The sequence below is a fragment of the Catharus ustulatus genome, chromosome 3 (assembly GCF_009819885.2).
Source record: "Catharus ustulatus isolate bCatUst1 chromosome 3, bCatUst1.pri.v2, whole genome shotgun sequence".
Lineage (NCBI taxonomy): Eukaryota > Metazoa > Chordata > Aves > Passeriformes > Turdidae > Catharus > Catharus ustulatus.
In genome coordinates this window covers 23,148,124-23,163,123 of record NC_046223.1, presented here as the reverse complement: position 1 = coordinate 23,163,123, position 15,000 = coordinate 23,148,124, and the positions used below count along the sequence as shown (strand labels likewise).

The 15,000-nt window shown below is 43.2% G+C and overlaps 1 protein-coding gene and 1 long non-coding RNA gene across 9 annotated transcripts in view; one reads left to right on the top strand and one right to left on the bottom strand.

The window, feature by feature from the left end:
- LOC116994069 overlaps positions 1 to 15,000 on the bottom strand; it is a 111,183-nt gene that overhangs the window by 693 nt on the left and 95,490 nt on the right. For both annotated transcript variants that reach the window (XR_004417409.1, XR_004417408.1), the window contains one exon: positions 1 to 6,397. This exon is cut by the window's left edge and continues 693 nt beyond it. This is a non-coding gene — a long non-coding RNA (uncharacterized LOC116994069). The remainder of the gene's footprint in view (positions 6,398 to 15,000) is intronic.
- PROX1 (prospero homeobox 1) overlaps positions 1 to 15,000 on the top strand; it is a 49,593-nt gene that overhangs the window by 22,551 nt on the left and 12,042 nt on the right. The gene's annotated exons all lie outside the window — the stretch shown is intronic.

Genomic DNA, 15,000 nt, shown 5'->3' with positions numbered 1-15,000 from the left:
AAGTTGCATAATGATCCCCCTCCTGTAGCAAGAGTGACATTTGCCAGCATGAGGTGAATTCCTGCCTAAAATCCTTCTGATGGATTTTTAGCAGGGCTTGTTCTCATGGCACATAAGTTCAGATGATGCAAAAAGCGTAAGCGAAGACTTTGTCATCTTTCTTGGTTGTTTCTTCCTCTTCTGGGCTGGCAGAGTTTTCGGGAAGGGTGGTTGAGTGGAAGGGGTGGATGAAGGAAGAGGGGAGAAGAGCGTGTTCCTCAAAGGTTTTGCCATGCATGGTGGATGACAGCAACATCTAGGCTATTTTTGGTGTGCCATGACCCCCCAGGCACTCCTAAGGGCTCTGGCCCTGCTAGGAACTCAAGCAGGCACAAGAGAGGAGACTCCCACCCCTGGGATGTAGGTCTGCCCTGATGCCAAGCCACAGTCACTGAATACAGGAACAGAAAAGGAAATACACGAGGTCATAAGTGTGACCAACCTTTTCCTTGTGCTTAGATTCCCTCAAGTTTTTTTCTTACTAATATTTTTCTGTTTATAGAACATAGATTGAAATGTTCCTTGAAGGTTGAAATGTGCTCAAAAGTTCTCATACTCTTGATGATTTCAGACACTTATTACTCATTTTCAAAGCGTTAGTGCCGGTGTTAATGTAAGTGGATTACTCCAGTGAAGAATTGTGGGAGTGTATACGTGTTTTCAAGTAGATAAGAAAACATAAATCTCATATGTTTAGTACTGCTAGTGATTGCAGTCTCCTGAGCCAAGGGTCCTGCAGTGGGTTGGAAAGGAGCCCCTTGGTTTGTTTTCCTCCATCGTTGAGGGAAAGAGATATTATAAATGGTGATTGCAAATTCATTTGTTTAGACTTCCTTGTGTTCTGTACTGCAACGAGAATTTCCTAGAGTTCAGGTCTTGGTTTTGCTGAGGATCCAGCAGCTATGAGAACATTAAGCAGTGTGGCACAGCGTTTAACGTAGACAATGTAACTTTTCCTGATAAATGCCCATCCCCTCCCCCACAAGCTGGAAAGCAAAAATGACAAGTACTGTAATGTTGAAATTGGATCCAAAAGGATTTAGCAAACTGAGCATTTGCCATATTTAGCATCATCAAAGTTCCTTCCTCTCATACTTAAATGATGCTTTGCTGATCTTCTGATTAGTCTGATATGCTATTTCTCTTGAATCACCTACGCTGTCATTCCTAAACCCTTCTGTTTATCCGTTCCTCGGTCACATTCATGCATATACTTCAAGCATATAGGCCTAAACTGACTATTGGGAAAAAAATTCTAAAGTTAGAATGTGTGTTTGGTCCATATCAGGCTGTGCCATTGATTTGTTCAAGAATTTGCGATACTGTGTTCCTTTCCCTGGGCATTGCTACTGACAGCTTGTAGCAAAGTCAAATAAGATGTTTAACAAACCACATGTCCTATCGTTTTTAGCTTTGCCATTGTACCCTTGTGGCTGTGAGCCAAAGACAGATCCAAGGCCTCCTCCAGTGCAGTGCACCTTTGCCTGTGTTTTGTGTGTACACATGTGCAGCGAGTTCCACATTTTTCTCTCTTGCAGTAGGGCTAGCTGGAGAAACATGTGCTGAGCTGAACAAAGCAATTAGGGATTGAGTTTTTAAAGGGGAAAAAAAAAAAGAAAAAAACAGTTTGGGATTTTTTTTTTTGGAAGGTGAAGGTTTTTCTTTATTCTGGGGCCATTCCTCTGGGGAGGAAGAAGGTGGGGTGTCCTGGTGAATGAAAACCACAAATGTCAGTGTCCCAGCTCAGGTTGGTCACAAGGAGAGGACAGCTTGCTGTGCCACTTGATATCTGTCTCATCTGCAGTGTTGCCATAGGCTTTTGAATGCCAGCTGCAATAATTAAAGTCAGGTATTGTTGCTATGTATTGAAGGAAAAAGAAAGGGAAATAAAAATTTAGTAATTTTATAACTCTCAGAATCTGCCCTAACACTGGTCATCAGAGCTGGCAGGAAGATTGAAAACCAGGGACACACCACACTCTGAGTTAAATTAGAAATATGGTTGAAAAACATGAGCTGAAACAAAGATTAGTTTAACATGAGTTAAAAAACTTAAACAGAGGGTTTATTTTCAGATTTATGCACTTAACCAAAAGAAACTGGCCTGAGGACAACACCTGGATTTTAATCTTGCTCTGTCTCCCACTCCTCAGTCACCCTTGTTCCCTGGCATTTTTAAGCAGTCATCATCATTCTCCACGTATTAATGCCTCTCTGCACAGTGCCCATTCCCTTTCCTAGTGGGCATTTAACAACTCAGCCCTAGTTGTGAAGTGTCAAGGTGTCTCTGTGGTGGCAGCTCCGCCCTGTGCCCCTCTGCCCGCTCCTCCATGGGTTGGGGAGGTCATGCACCATCTTCCTGAGCTCAGCCGCTCGCTGCTTCACGGGAACTTGCCTGATTTTGCAGATGTAGTTACTGAGATGGATCACAATAGTGAGGTGCCTGCCAAGCTGCGTTATTTGCACAAACACTGTCTGCAGTTTTGGTACAGCGGGGCTCAATGCGAGGATTGCCTCGTTTCACAGCGCTAGTTACGGCACATGTCGTTTCCAAGGGGGAGAAAACCATTTTTAAGGAGTTTGAACTTCTTTTGGCAGGGGAAAAACATACTAGTGGGAAAAACCTAATTAAGACCAGTCATACTCAGGTCTTAGCAGAATGTTTAACTTAAGGCGCTCTGAGTTAGTCCCGTAAAAATCAATGGGATGATGTAAAACAAGTCAAATAACAGCACCTATAAAATCTAAGCAATAACCCAGTCACGTAAGCGGCCTACAAGCCCTTGAGAGGAACACAGGCTGCCAACATTTTCAGAAGTGATGATGATTTTAGATCAATTTCACTTTGGGATGCTCGGTAAGAGTCACTTTGTCAGGAGGTCCTCAACAGTCCATTCCCTGAAAATGAAGTGTGCCCAGCACTGCATCCAAAAATTAAGGCATCCTAAATTATAAAAACGCTGTCCACTCATATGCTTATTTTAGGAACCTGTATTCTTCCCCAGTTTCATCTGCAGGATTCATCTCGAACTGAATTGGTGCTCATCAAAAGGAGAATTAAAGTCCTCAAACCTGATTCTCATTTAAACTAAGGCCACTTTTGAGTGGTTTTGCAGCACATAGGCACTGTAAAGTACAGTTTATAACCACCCTAATGCTCTGGAGCAGTGCAAAGTGGCCTCAAGAGAAGTGAAAATCAAGTCTGTAACCTGCTAACTTGCATCCTGAAGGTTGCTCTTTCCATGCAAACTGCCCTGCTGTGGCAGTCTCCAAGCTTCTGGTGGTACCAGCAGTGAGCACAGCCCAACGGGACAGTTGTTTGTTTCAGTATTCCACTCCTCACATTTCTCCCTCAGCTGTATACTTCCTCCTTCAAGGGCTTTATTGTTGTAGTGTTTCAACATCGTTCTCAGCCTTCTTAAAGACAGAGTCGGGAGGCTGCTGTCTGCTGGTCTGCAGCAAGGGGAGTAAAGCTGCTCTGGCAATTTGAGAATAACAAATGTAGCTGTCCTGAGTCCTCTGAAACATAGGTGGCCAGATGGTATTTCTTTTTCACTTAAAAATCTTGGTTTCAGGAAACTTAATTGATGCCCTCTGGCCTTTTTCCTTTTCTTCTTTTTTTTTTTTTTTCCCTTCTAATTTTGAAGAGGCTCCCTTGTGAAACAGCAGAGCTTTCCTTGAAACTGCACAGGACATGAACCTGGTTTTTAATCAAGTAACAAAATCCACGACTTGCAACAGAAGGTCCGTGCGTTGCATGTATCAATTAATGCTTATTAATCAGTTTTTGCAGTTAGTTGAACTGCAGACCGTAGTTGGAAGCTGTTAGGGGGAGAGTTGCAAGAGGAATGCTATTGCAGCACTACGCCCGGGTCTGCTGTTTGTGTCCTTTGGAATCAAGGTGTTTGTATAATGAAGTTGGCATGTTGATATATGATCTATTTTTTAATGTCATTACAATTTTAGTTCCCTTTGCCTTTTTGTCATTGGGTTGCATTTAAGCACAGCAAGCCCAACTTTAAACTTCCTTACTCAACAGCTTTATTAGTTATAACGTACCGTGACCTTTCTCAACATTCTTAAAGAAAAAGATACAGTGTAATGTCACTTTACTTTGCTTATTGTTCTTTGTTGTGGTGAACAAAGCATTTTCTACAGTGGCTATAGCACATAATTATACAGCTTTCAATAGCGGTGTCTTGGCACATATCAAAGTTCAGAAGAGCCTTTAGAAAAAAAAAGATGTTTTGTGGCAGCCTAGGGAGGGTCTCATCTTTCCTTCAGAAAATAGTTCAAGGCTCTTCTGTCAAGCTTCCCTACTTAGAGCTTTTTCTCCTCCTGCTTCATAAAGTTTAAAGGGGATTCAGTGGAGTTCTATGATCTATTTCCTTTGAAAGATTGTTCCTTTGCACAGAGAAGTCCTTTGACTTCAAGAGTTCACAGATTCATGTCTTTAGGTATCATATGTCTGACCTTATCAGTTACTCTATTTAATGTAGGAGAAAAAGTCTCAACTCTTTGTGTTTGTCTGTTTTGCCTCTGTGAAATGATTTGGTGAAAAGACCATCCTTTTTAACACACCACTGAGAGGCCGTTTCTGACTGTAACCTACCCTGTGGTTCTTCTAAAAAAAAAAAAAATTGTCCTTGTGTTTTGTGTATGGATGATTTCACAGTGAGAATAGAATTATACAAGGACAGACACACATAAAAAAAATCTTTTGCTCTTTTTTCCTAAATGATCTATTGGCTATTTTGGTGGCTGCTACTCTGGTTCCCCAACAGGCACAACCATTTAACAAACACAGAGATAGCGGCTGGAGTGCTGGGCCAGCAGTAGGTTTTCCCTTGCTTCGACCTACCCCAAAGGCCTTCATAATTAATTGTCCTTCAGAGATGAGGAAAGTTCAGAGACAGTGTGTGTAGCGATGTCTATTGTCTGACATTCAGTTCTCCTTCCCTCAGCTCTTTTTCTTCATTCCACAAAGGGTTATCAATAGGAGCAGGGAGCAAGCTCTCTTCTAACAGCTGCTGGTGGTGGCTGTAGCTTTCTGTGGAAGGTATCATTGTGTTCAGCCATCTATGGATTAAATGGCTGGAAAAGTTCTAACAACCCTTTCAAACGGGCGTGTTTATTTCATCTAGATTACACAGACCTATTTAGCTAATTAAAACTTTCTCAGAACCCCTTCTCTCCTATTCAAGGGAAGGAAAAAAATTAAAACACTGCTGTAATTATGAGGAATGGCTGCAATGAAACTTTGTTAAATAAATGAAAAATTCGATCTGTCAGCTTTGATCCAAGCGCACCCAAATAAGCACAGGCTTGTTTGTTGAGTTCTGTGGTTTTGGTTTGTGGTTTGTTGTTTTTTTTTCTTAGAGGGAAACAAGGTGCACAGTAGAAAAAGCATAAAAGAAAACATTGATATAAGCTGTAAAAGAAACAAACACTCGCCCAATTTTAAAAACTGCCACAGTTTGTACTGTCTCTGCTCCTAACATCAAAGTGCAAAGACACTGGAGTTTGCTAAACAGATTATTAATATTGTTGCGCCTTCTGTGATTAATTTAGAATCCACTGTGGCATAATTATTAAACTTCATATACAACAGAACAAAATTATATACATGCTTCCTTGTTTTCCCTGATGATATGCTAAACAAAGATATGGTGGGGTTAGTAGATAGGCAAGAAGTACAGTCAAATTAGAGCTGTTTATTAACAATCTCTATGTTACTGCTCCAATTAATTGGGCGAAGCCAAAAAGGACAAATACAATCATTCTTCCACTGAACAGTTTAACTAGCAAATTAGAGGGGGGGTGTTTGATTTTTTTCTCAAAAAAAAAAAAAAAAGAAGAACTCCAGTGTGGACCTTCACCTGCGTTCTTCACAAATACATCACTTTGCAATGGGAAGAAATAATCACATAAAACATTTTCTGGGCTCCATCTCACTTCCTGACTGTTAAGAAGGACTGCACAACAATCAAGATCAATTATTGTACTGATTAAGTTATTATGTCTGGCATTTTGAAACAGGTTTTCTGTATTTAAGAAGAAATTGCATACAAAGTAGATGCAGCTAATACAGTAATGCAAAAAAAGATCATAAAAAATTAAAGTTATTCTTATGAATCTTTCATTAGAAGCAATGAAAAGGGACATTGGTGAAGCCAAGTGCTTTGTTCTTCTGAGCTCCTCTTGTAGGTCCAGATCCTGCAAACAATTACATACTTGAATGTTCCTTCTGCGAGAATCCTGTTGGCACCTTCAGCCTATCTCCTGTTCTTTCGCAGTTTGCCCATTTCGGCCTCTGGATTACTAGCAGCATTGTTCTACTTCATCAAACAGATGTCCCCTTTAAAAAATGACAAATTTCTGTTAAAAAAAAAAATATACCACAAAATCACACAGCTGTATGGAGGCAAACACTTGCTTTTATGCAGGAAGAATGGTTGTGAAATGATTTAAGGCTACTGAGAGCTTTTCAGATTACTCCCCACCACAAATAACATGTTAAGTACTAAATTACCCTAAGCGGTGTTTTATTACTGATCAATAAAATAGTAATCTTGTCTTTCAGCATGGAAAAATATTTTAGTGGGGCTCTTTCTGGTTTAGTTCAGGGATAGTTGTAAACCAGAAGGCAAAATCCTCACTGCCCTGAAAAAAAAAACAAAAACAACAAAACAAACCAAACAAATCGAACCCCATCCTCGTTTGTTTTTAGCTTTGCTTTGAGGGAATCCTAGAATCCTAGGATTGTTCCAGCTGAATGGTTTTGAGTTTCTGTTCCTGTGTGCATGTAGTGCTGATGTGCTGTGGGGTTTTTTTTGAGTATTTGTGTTTTTGGTTTTATTTCTTTTACAATTATTTACCCGTACTCGTCTTCACTGCCTCCTCCTCTTCTCAAACAAAACAAAAAAACCCATTCCCCTTCCCCCCCGCAAAAAAAGGAGAGAGAAAAGGAACCAACAGAAAGAAAACAAAACTTGGCAAACTCTTCTGACTCCTAGTGCCATTTCATTTTGCATTCAACAAGGGGTACTGGGAATTGAAACGTCAACTGGAGATCGAGAAAAGCACCAATTTATAGTGTGTTAACCTTGCACAATTCAAGATTTCTTTTGCTAGCTGCACACATTATACCCAACATCTCGCCACTCTCTTGTGGCAGTTGTGAGGAATGGCTATTCCTTCCCGTGTGTGTACTACAGGCCTCTAAAGACCCTTATTTATTCTCTCCCATGTCACCTTGTGTACAGTCTGGTCTGTGACACTGATGGTGATTATGTCATTATTTTGCTCTGGGGGCTTTGGCACATCTGCAGAGCTGATGCACATCTTCTTTGTTACGCTGGCATACGTCCCATATCGCAAATGCTTCATTAGCCTTACTGCCTGCCTCCTTGCCAGACAAGAATACCCAAATCCAAGCTTCTTTTTCCTCTGGTCTTTTGTGTCTGTGATGAGCCTTTATTCATCTTCCTAGTTCTTCCCTGTTTTCTATTTTTCTGTGTAAAACCGATTTCCAGATGTCCGTCGTCCTCCAAAATCCCATCGTGGATGAGGAGTGAGAAGCAAGGTGAATTTTAACCCATATCATCCCTCACTCTCTTAGAATCTTATCCCTTATGAGATTAAATGCTTTTTCTTTCATTCTGTATCTAGCAGGGATTTGTTAGGCAATTTTAAAGCCTGGTGTTTAAAAAAAAAGGGGGGGAAAAAGGAAAATAAACCAATGATAACTCTTACCATTCAATAAATCCTAGTTGTGGTAATGGGTAACATGCAAGTTGCACATGTTTTTTTCCAGACTTTCTTCATTTCTTTTAAACAACATAGCTAAATTTCTCACTCAGAACTTTTGGAGGAGCAGTACTGTCTAGTGAAGGTGGAGGGTGTTCATGAGACCTGGTCAGCTGAAATTTCTCATATCCTGTTTTAATGTGTCACATTAGAAGGTCCTAGAATGTTTTTTAATGTGAAAATTGAGGAAAATGCTTGATCTTCTAAACTTTATCTAAGCTCTTCTATATAGATGTCATACCAGAAAGATGTGAGAGTGGGTTAGCTTACTAGCTTTGTAAAATTTTTCCCTCTGTTTTCCACCCACCCTATGTTTTTTCTTCATGACACTGAACTAAATTCTGGGCTGGATTCTCAGTGTCTGGTGTAAATCAGCTGCAGCAATCATTAATATATGCCAGCTGAAGAGCTTCTTTTGTTGTGTTACTGTACAGTCAAGTGTGTGAATATATTTTAAATGTTAATTGGAAAAAAAGTTTCATTTAATTTTTTTAAAGTAAACGTTAAATGCAGCACTGGATTTGGATTCACAGAGCCATCATGTTCATGGATGTGGCGTGGAGTGGGGGTGTTGTTTTTATTTTTGTGAGGCACACTTGCCAAAAGGGGAGGGCCCAGCCGATCCTGTCTCACAGTGCAGGGTCAGGGCTGTGTGACTGACTTTAACAGAAGTCTTACAGATAGGATTGCCCATCCTATAGACTTTGAATAGGTCACCTTCCCGCAGAACACTGTTTCCTTGATATATTCAATGTGTTTTAAAATGGACGAGAGTCAGGCTCTCATGATGTCAATTAGCAAACTGTCAAAATACTTAGGAAACCGTGGGAGAGGTTTAGCAGCGCTGTGACCCGTGCTGGTTTCTGGGCCAGCTTTCTGGGGTCCTGCCCTTTCTCAGAGCAGATATCCCCGGCCTGAGAGAGCGGTGGCAGCGCAGGTCTGCTTGCAGCAGACCTTGCAGCATTGCTGAGGAGTGCAGTGGGGACGCTGCTTTCAAACCACCTAAATCTGTAAGGGCAAATACTGAGGTTGTGAGGAAGTGGCAGCAGGATATTGCTCTGATCCATGAGGACTCCATGTCCTTCACCTGCATGAGTCAAAGCCAACCTGGGAGCAGGAGATGCAGTTTGTAGCAGTTGTAACAATAGCACAAAAGTGAGGACATACCATTTAGCCTGAGACGGAGTCAGTCTTCAGAGCATTGAGTCACTTACACATAGATAGCCATTACCTGCAGCACTAGAGAATTTTGTGTGCACAGAGTCTTCCTGCTAGGTAAGTGTGGGTGGGTGAGAGATAGAAGGACAGCCACAAGGGCTGGCTGAAGATAATCAGTGTTTTGGAGATGATTTCTCCCTTTAGATCTGGAAGGGGCAAGGTTCAGCTTTCTTATCTGCAGCGGGGGAAGGTACACGGGCGGGCTCTGACTCGTTTTGTGTGCCCTCCGTGGGGGTGCTGTTTCAAGGCTCTGGTGGAAATGTGCTGTCAGAAGAAGCCCTGTCCAGCTGGTGGTCCAGAGTGCTCAAAGAGGTGGCCTTGAACTTGTTTCTCTAGTTAGTGGAGAGGCTTTGTAGAGAGCAGCAAACCAGGGTGGCATGATCTCTGTTGCTAAGCAGACAGACTGCTGCAATTGGGTCTTAGGTAGAACTGTGGCATAGACATATAAATGCATTTAAAGCAGTAGTCTGCAACTTCAGAAAGTTTTTAGAGGAGAGAGGGGGAAATAAACATTGCAAATGAAAGGTCTTTAAGTGCCAAATGTCAGTGTTCAGCGGGGCGGGGGGAGCAGGAGCTGGAGCAGCTTATCTCTTACAATTGCAGGGAGGGCTGGCTCCATCAGATGAGGCCCAGCCCCGGGGTTATCTAATCCAGTGCTGTCTGGAGTCGCACCACTTCCTTCCGCACGGGATAAAGGGGAGTCAAACCAGAGGGAGCTCAGTCCATCAGGATGCAAGACTTTGTCTTCTGGCCTCACAGGCTTGTGAGCCTCACCAGTCCCTAGCAGGTCCTGCACTGGGACTTGTGGCAGGGTGTTTGTAGCCCAGTCTGGCCAGCTGCATGGCTCAGGATGGCATGGATGGAGCGGTTTATCGCAGCATGATGGGCTCTGGATGCTAATAAAAGTATGGTTGCACTGGGAGGAGATTTTTCAGAATTGTTCAGTGGGAGCCTAAGCTGGTGGAGACAGCTTTATTTGCAACACCCCTCATCCATAACTGTGCACAATTTCCTTTCCCTGCCCCTACCCTCTGCCACTGGGAAGAGGAAAGGAGGCATCCTCTTGCCAGAGGGCATGCTTGCCACCTTCATGACACCCCCAAAAGGACCCTGGTGACAGCCTGCTTTCCTGCCAGACTGATTAAACACCACCTGCTTCCCATCCTTCTCCCCTACCTCCCTCCTCACTCCCCCAGCCCAACCCAGGCAAACCGAGGAGGGAGAGGGCACAGTTGGAGCTTTTCAGGGCCAGACACAGAAGACAAAGGTGATTGCAATGCAGAGAGATGGGAAGAGTGTGCAAGAGCAAGAGACACCAATTATAGATGTTATGTCCTGCTGGAACATTTATATATATATATATATAAAATGTATTCTAGATGCATAATCATTTTAATTATCATTTCTACTATAGTGTTAATGGTTCACCTATGGAGCCAAATTCTACTGAACATAAAAAAATCCTTGTGAAGTACAAGTCCTGTGAGCCACTTTACCTCTATATCCATGGTCTAACCAGCAGTTTCTGCGTGCCTGGATCTTTCACACATGGAAATACACCATGAAAGCAGAGGACTTGCTGCTGGTGCAAGACATAACCTGCTCATCTCGGTCCAGGCTGTACTTCCTGATCCTTCTGAGTAACACACCACATTCCCATCTGGTTGATGTGTCCAAGAGAATATGCAATAACCTCTCTGCTGAGCCAGAATTGGGTGGTCATCCCTGTACTCACTTTTGTGGGCAGGTTTTTTGTGGGCGCCTGTATGTGGTACCTGCCAGAATTTGGCAGCAGGGTACATACTATGCTGCTTGGCGTTGTAGGCAGCCTCTTGTAGCAGATTGCATTTCACCATAATGGACTGAGTTAAAGTTAGACTGTTCTTGTGTGTGAGAGTTTTATTTCTCCTTCAGTTTTTTGTATGAGACAGCTTCTGGGGTGTGACAGTAACCCCTCCAGTGGTTCTTTCTTACATTTCCCAGCACACACTAAATGCCCAGCTAGCATAAAAGCTGTAGGAGCCTTAGTGATTTTTCCATTCTGTGGCACAGCCACTGGCAATACAGCAAGTTAAGGGCAATCAGAGTTTCCATTAGAAGCCTCTACATCTCGTGCAGCTCTAATTCATCAGTATTGCAGAAGAGGGAATTTACTAATCTTCCCAGTAAAATGCTGTTGGTGATTTTTGAGGACGGAGAAGGGGGGACTGAATTTCAAGGTGCAAAAAGTCTAAACAAATTGGAAATGCTAAGTCCTTGTTATTTTGTCTTATCCCACTCTTCTCCCGAGTCTCACCAACTTTTGTGTTTGGAAGCTAGCACGTTAAAGCCACGGTGTTTGCATGCCAGAGCAGCTCTGTTTCCACGATGGAATGGCTCATCCCCTGCACAGCAGTTCCGGCACAGGGATCCCACAGGGTGCAGTGCTGTGGGGCAGGATGGGGAGATGGGAAGCTGGGTCCCACCAGGGAGCACCCCAGGAGCAGCAGGGGTGTGAGCCCGAGCGAGCGCTGTTCGCGCTCAGCCACCAGCGGCGCTCGGCGCTCCAGCCGCGCGGGGAGTCTGCAGAGTGCTTCCCAGTCTTTATTTGTGGAAAAGCTTAATTGAAATGCAAGTGATTAAATCTAATGTATCATGCAGTATCCATTTTCACTGCACTACCACTTTCACTTCCCTGATATTATCAGGCATCTCAGCAGCCCCACTGTCAGGTTTTTTCCTTGTAAGAGCCATGGCCATTCTCTCTCCTCTTTGTGAGCTTGGCGGAGGAGATAACAGTAAGCCAGCAGTAGATTACTAGTGCCCCAAACTCTCCTCATGGGATAGGGGATCTCAGCTTTACACCTTTAAATAATTTTCCAGCTTTTTAAAAAGAGTAAAAAAACTACACTGCAACAGTAAATGCAATAAGCAACCTCTGTTGTTTGCCTAATTTTTCTCTTTTGAGCTGGACTTGCTCGAAATGCTTTTCCCTTCCCAATATTAGTGCTGTCCCAAAAGAGTAACCTTCTCTTTGTGTGGCACAGTGGAAGAACAGACTTTACTTAACAGCCACCCAATTTCTTGTCCATTTCAAAAAAAAATCTATTTCTTAAGTGATTTGTACAGCAGGAGTTGTGAGAGGAAACTTCAAGGCAAAAAATGAAGACTGTGGTGGCACCAGAGAGCTGCTGCTGTAGCCAGGGGGATTGGGACACATGTAGAGGTGGGCAAAAAGACACCTTGCATTCTGGAAAGGTGCTGGTTGGGAGAAGAGTGTGTTTACTAGAGCATCCAATAGTTGAGGTATTTTTCATTTGTGTTTTTAAAATAAAAGCATCCTTTCCAACTATTTCCCTCTCCTCATAAGTGATAATGGAAGAGGCATTAGCCTTTCCATTGCCTGAGCCAACCTGTTTTTTTCTAAGAGGTGTCCAGGATGTTCAGCCAATTGAGTGATCTAATTAGCTGGAAATTGTTAATTTCCTTTACCTTATAAAGCACCTAACACAGAAACTGTTAAATAATGTTAAGTGTCAGACTTAAACTGAGAACATTGGGCCATATGCTGCCGTGGCTTTCGCGCCAAAAAGTGTAGCAACTTACTCCAAAACCTGCCTCCAATTCCTGTGTAGAAGCCAAAGCCTCCTGCTTGATATGCTGCCACACCAGCTCAAGTGCTAAGATGGTCCCACACAGCAGCTCACTGCACTCAGGGAACAAGGAATGTGTGTGAGGGGAAGGGACAGTCTGGGTGAAGGTGGCAGGAGCCAGGACACCTCCGAGGTGTTGCAGACACCACCATTGCAAGCCTGGGAAAGCTGATGGTGGGGCAGTGCTGCTCAGGGCAGTTTTAGCCTGGAAAAGGCACCAGGTCTGTGCCTGCAACTCCCAGCTGCACAAGTCCCTGCTCTGCAGGGGCCCAGGGGATAGGTGAGCTGCCTGGAAGCTCCTTCTTAAAGCAGGGGGTCCCTGTATTGGTGGAGTGCACGCAAGGCGGGACTGGTCTGAGTGTCACCAGCCTCTCTGAGCCCTCAGAGAAGTGGCTCCAGAGATAGTGTGATGTCTTACTGCTAGGGAGGGATGCAAAAGGGCTTGTCCTTGATAAGTCTCCTATAGGACATAGACTGTGGATATGGGAATGTATGTTTAGGTGCCAACTTTCCCCCAAAGCCCACAGGCTTAAGTCTTTCTCCTGTGAGAAGAGGCTCAGGGCTATGTGGAGGTGACACAAGTGGAGTTTCTCCATCATCTCCTTTAAGAAGGTTTCTTTCTGCCCCCAAAGCTCACCTTACCCTGACTTTGGGAGTGAGGGGTGCCCTGTGCCAATCTAGTTTGTGCTTTGTATGAGTTTTTTTTGGCAAAGTATTTCTCCTGCATCTCTTCTGCTGTAGCTGTACCTGTGTTGGTGTGGATCTCTGTGCACACACACTAAAGCTGTCTGATCTGGAGCTACCCATGGTGAGACTGCTTCCCCAGCGTGGACTCATCATCCTGGAGAAGCTGTCCAGCACCTGTCTGATAGGTGCTGTTTATGCCTTAGCCTTGGGTCTCCTACAGAGTTTCTCTGTATAGCCACTGTCTAGCAAGAAGAGTGATCTGGCCTTGCCCCTCTCATCCCCTCCAACCTGTTTACGCCCATCACCACGACCTTGTGCTCTGCAATGTGAGCAGCCTTCACCAGCCAAAGACCTCTGATCCTAAGTCCATGAGAGATTTTGGCTTTCCTATTTGGCCAGGTGACTTGTTGCCCATCAGGTCAACATGAATAAAGACTTAAAATCCATAATGTCCTGCAACTGGAAAAATTGGGAAAAAACATCTTGAGCTGTCTGTGCTGCATTTCTTTATTTCTGCTCATGGTTAGGATCAAAAAAATCCAAACTCACACGCACCAAGAATTCTACTTTATATAAAATTTGAAAGTAAAATCAATCCTGGTCCAATCTTATCATTTTTAAAGTATGTTTATCCAGCTTTGTAGTAGGAACAAGCAGACTGTTTGAAGGCCACATAGTTTTCAAACCTTGGTTGCAACACGTTACCCCATTTTGAAACTGTCTTTATCTAGCCGAGAAAACTAAAATCTGTTTGACAAAGTAGCACTCCAGCCAGTTTATCTTGCAATATGGCTTTAGCTCACAGAGCCTATTGATTTCCTTAAATTAATGTTTACAGAATGCTACTGAATTTCACTCAACGGGACATTGTTCTTTTGAAGCTTTGTAAAATATGATACAGAGTGTTACTGCCATTTGTTCCTTTGCTAAGACTGATGAAACATTTATTTTTTTAAAGCACAGCCTTGAACTATAGCTGTTTCCTACAAGTGTGTTTACTCTTGGAACATTAGTAATACAACACACTATCAGACTCCAGCACAATACCACAGGCAAAGTCTGTAGGTACGCTCTGGCCAACCTAACCGTAGAAATGGAGCTGAAGTTTAACACAGATTAGACATCGTATGAGAAAAGGTTTCGAGCTTAGCCCAGCTGTCCCTGTCTGAAGGATCTTCAGATTTGTGTGTTACAGCCAAGCAGTTGTCTGACGCTGTTACAATATTAGAACGATTGCGTTGGTCTTGGTACTTCTAAACATGGGACCCCGGACTGAAAGTTACCATGTGATCCTTTCCCTTTGTCCCCCCAGACAAGGTGAAAGGCTTTATGCTTGCTTTGCTCCTGGCTTGGAGGCTTCTGATCCAGTCTCTGAGGACTGCTTTCAAATCTCCTCCAAGAAGCATTTATATTACTTATGTCTGCCCAAACCTGGCAGTTTTCTAAGATGGGATTGCAGTTATGTACTGCAGAAATTTTACAAGAAATCACAGCTACCAATGGCTTGACAATTTTGCTACTGCTTTCTGCACACAGAATTCCAATAAATCTTCACTCTTTGCCTATGGGCCTAAACTGGGCACCCTTACATGTGTAAGGGTATGGTTTTTATCCC